This window comes from Crocodylus porosus, unplaced genomic scaffold, assembly GCF_001723895.1.
Source record: "Crocodylus porosus isolate Cpor-Errol unplaced genomic scaffold, CroPor_comp1, whole genome shotgun sequence".
NCBI classification, from domain to species: Eukaryota; Metazoa; Chordata; order Crocodylia; family Crocodylidae; genus Crocodylus; species Crocodylus porosus.
Genome location: NW_017728948.1, coordinates 16,145,262 through 16,149,549, shown reverse-complemented (window position 1 = coordinate 16,149,549; position 4,288 = coordinate 16,145,262).

Below are 4,288 nucleotides of genomic sequence, written 5' to 3'. Positions count from 1 at the left end.
AACCAGTATGATGCAAGATCCTTTTAAGTATGGTGCAGGGTACACACCTAACAGTATGAATATTGTGTAGCAAACACCTACACCTATATGATTTGCAATAGAAACCCAGAGATTTCAAATAAAAATCATCAAAAACATTCTGACCTACTGTGGACCAGGCACTTTAAATGGTAATTGTAACTTAATGAAGTGTGCTGTATAGTATTGCCAAACTTGTTCTAAATAGGTTTATATTGTAGTATGAACGTAGATGGAAAGTTCTTACTCTGCATTTCTGGATCTGAGTTGCATCCGCCTCCGCACATTTGCCCATCACACCTTGATGGAAAAGGAAAGGGAAGCTGGTTGTTGGCAACAAGATAACAAGGACTGCAAACTCTTCCCACAGATGGATCCTCTTCACAGGGCTCCAACCTCCCCTATGCCCTGTCCTTGCCACCCCATATGGTAAAACTAGGATCTTCTACATCCTGGCCTCTAAGTAACACGTAGAGCCAGTGCTGGCTGTCTGGCTGCATGCACTTCTGGGCTTTCCACTTTTTCCTCAATCACTATTTCAGTTTATTATTCAAGTGCAACTCTCCTGGTTGATGCCTTAGCATTTCCCGGGGCCAACTGAGAGAAAGTTTCTCCTGGACTTCCCAAGTCAGATCCCAAAAACTTACCCCGAGTATGGGGCTGAAACCCAGGTCTAAGGATCAACACTCCTTATGATCAACCATCTTCCATCAGCTGGCTGGAATCTCAATCTCAATGTCTCTTCAGCCTGACAGGCCTCAGTCATCAAGTCTCATTGTTCCATGGTCCCAACTCCCCTCTGCAAAGCCTCTCTGTGTCCCTCTGCATGAGTCTGTACTACTCCTGCCTAGGAGATAGTGCTCTCAAATCCCTCTCTGGGAAAAAATGGGCCTCTACCCTCTTATTTTTAAACTGGCTGGCTCTGGTGAGGGCCAATCACCTGTGACTCCTTTCCCCTGTGACCACTTGCAGCTGGAGGATAATCAGAGCCTGGAGCTCTAATCACTTCTGGGTTCACCCTGACCACCTATCAGAGCAGGGGCCACAGACGTGAGCCAGGCTGGATGGGGGCTCAACCAGCTCCAGGGAACTCGCTTGTCCCCAAGAAAGGGTCTCACTCCCCACTGCATAAGTCTCCCAGTGTGGAGGATGGGACAGGACTTTAGTACAGTTCCCTGCCCTGGGAAGTAGTGAGCTTGGTTAATCACCAGGATCCTGAGCGTAACAGGGGCTGAGAAATGGCTCCCGGTTTCATGTAGTTAGAAGCGTGCCTAGAGTTCAATTGCTAAGCTTTACCTGGTCCCAGATGAATTCCAGCTTTCCATAGGAAGTGGTTACCCCTAGAAAATGTAATGATGTATGAAAGATTTTTTTCCCTAGAAATTTAAAACAATGTCTCACGGCCCTTTCCATCTCTGGGAAGCTTTTTTTGTGAAGGTTAATTTCATGCAGAAAACATGTTTAGCTTTCCTGTCATCAAGTTGGAACCTGTCTCTAGGTCTTGTGTTATCTCACTCCATGTGCATACACACACACACATCTGGTACTTATCTGACCTGAAAAAGACAATAAAAAAATGAAAACAGTAGGTGGGAAAAGGCAGAGCAGTTAAATTAGACTGATTAGGTGATGCTGCCAGACTTTCATCTGGTCTGTTAGCTGATAGATCACTTTGGCTTTAACCTTGAAAAATATTGACTCTGTGCCTGCAGTAAAAGACACAGGAAAAGCAGTAAACAATGCAATGAGATTAAACATAAAATCTAAAATAGTAGATCAAACTGAGCAATCAAAGTGAAACCCACCAGCCTTTGGGGGATAGTTGCCCCAGTACCTCTTTTCAACCTGTTAAAACAACTGTCTCTACAAAACCCTTTTCAAAATTCAAGTGAAACTTTGAATTTTCTAGTTGTTCTGTTGTGTTACCTCTCAGCTCCATGTTCTTGGGGAACCCTGGCGCAGGACACGGCCCCCAGCAAGAACTGGATTACAAAAGACAATGAAGATGCAGTGGGAGACACACCTAAAGCCCCCCAGATAAGGGAGCAACTGCCCTAGGTCTCATTGGCATCCAAGATGGAACCAGATGATGGAGAACAGAAAGCCCAAAGCAAAGACCGCAGTGAATTCTGGGATCAGAGAAGCAGGGGAGCACTGCATGATGGGGAATCAGTTCTCCAAATGCTAGTCAACCCATATTTACACATACCCAGCTCAGCATTTATCAGACCAATTCAAATCTGGATTTACAAAGGACTTTCCACCCCCAACACACCTCATCTACCCAGAACTAAGCAGAAGTACAGTTTACTAGGCATCTTGGGCCGTGCATTCCCCAGTCTCATTATGGGAAGCCTATTTAAACTTGATTGACTAAAACTCAGTTGCCAGGTTAGGGAATGGTGAGGCAAGAGATCGAGTCAGAGCGGGTATGGGCAACATTTGAACAATGGTTAAGAGTTCATCCCAGCATCCAGCCCATTGGAGCCCTGACCACAAATGCGGTCATACTTTTCCCAGGATGACTGGTGGAAGTCCTCCACACAAAGTTTATGAACAGTTCAATAGTTCCTTTAAGTCTGTTAAAAGACTATAGTAAGATCTGGAAATGTCATGCTAAGATGAGGCTTATTCACAACAGGTCAAAATACAAAACCCTGACGCTGCAAGCTATCTATTGTTTCTGAAGAAACAATGAGGTATCCCATCCAGTATATCTGCTATCCATAAGGATTTCAAGCTGACTCCTAAGTGTCTGGTTACTCCTTAAAAAACTTAGGTTTTTCCTGGTTGTTAATCAGTTTCTTGAGATGTTCCAAACCAGATAACCCCTTGTCAATAGAAAAGACAATTATTTACACTATTAAAAGAATGCTTTGAAGAGGCGGAACTGAGGGTATAAAAATCTGTAAAAAAGCGGTGAAGTGGAGGAGGAGGAAGCAGATTCACGAGGAGGAATCTGACACCATCCACTGTTGTTCCCGAGAAGCTGGAAGAAACAAATCATCTCCCTTCAAGGACTGCGCTAAGAACATTACCTGTCAGCGTTGCAACCCGAGTGCCTTGGACTGGTGAGATTCCAGTTCTCACTCTTTCTCTCTAGGCATAGATTTCTGAATCTGAACTGTATTAGTTAAGCTCGAGCTAAGTTTCCCCAAATACTTAATGACACCAGGGTAGTATTGTAATTGTTTGTGTTTGTTTTCCTTTGCATGTCTATTACTACTAGTACCATGACATATTTCATATATTTAGCAACTGGTAGTAACTGGGTGCGTTTCCTTCTCTACTTTCCTTCCCCACTTGCTCTGCAGCAACGCTTCTTTTACCTAAGCTAAAGATCCCTGTGAAGCCCAGAAATACTGGGGGTCTGCTCATCAAGAGGCTAGCCCTACCAGGACAGTTAGGACAAAAGATTGGGACATGCTGAGTTTGAAACACATAAGGAGATAAGCTTGTACAGGCTGATTGACCCAGTTTGGCTCAGATGTGCCCTAATGAACTGAATGCTAGCCCATGAGGGTGTCAGCTGGACACCCAGCTTGATTCAGAGGTATTCTGTTTACCGGCATGCTTGTCTGACTGCAGTTTATTGTTGCTCTGATGAACTGCTTCTTGGCCTATGAGGGTGTCAGCCTGTCCATGCTGATCAACCCAGCTGGGGTAGGTATGTCATGTTAATCTGTGTGTTTGGGTGTATGACTGATTGAAACTGAGTCCTGCAAAGTAGCTCCATTGGGGGTGAGGACTTGCAGGAGGGAGATATACAGCTCCATACAGAAACACAAGTAACACAAGCAGCACATTGATAGAATTACAAAGACCCTAGAAACAGATCCCTAATAAATGAGCACACCTCAAAGTGATGGGCAAATCTGGTAGCAGTTGTCAGCCTTTAAAATCCTCTAAACATCTTGCACCTGGCAGGTTTATGGTGCAGTTCTCTAAATGAATGGCCTCTATGGTACCTGTGGTGTTTCTAGACATTTTTTATTAAGCGTCCTGATAAAGGATCTTTCTTATTCTTTCTTAAACTTTTATCCCATTTAAATTTAAAATAAATGTTTCAGCCTTCCTCCATAATTAGACTTTCCCCCTGTTGGTAGTAGGCTCATTACTGTGGCTGTCAGCTTTTGCTGAAATGTGTCATAAAATGGTAATGGTAACTTGGGGCACCTCTGCCCTAAAAACAGCTGTTCAAAGCACTGTTTATTCCCTTCAAATTTTAAACATGCTCAGATTTAACAAGTCATTCATTGTCAGTTTTGGA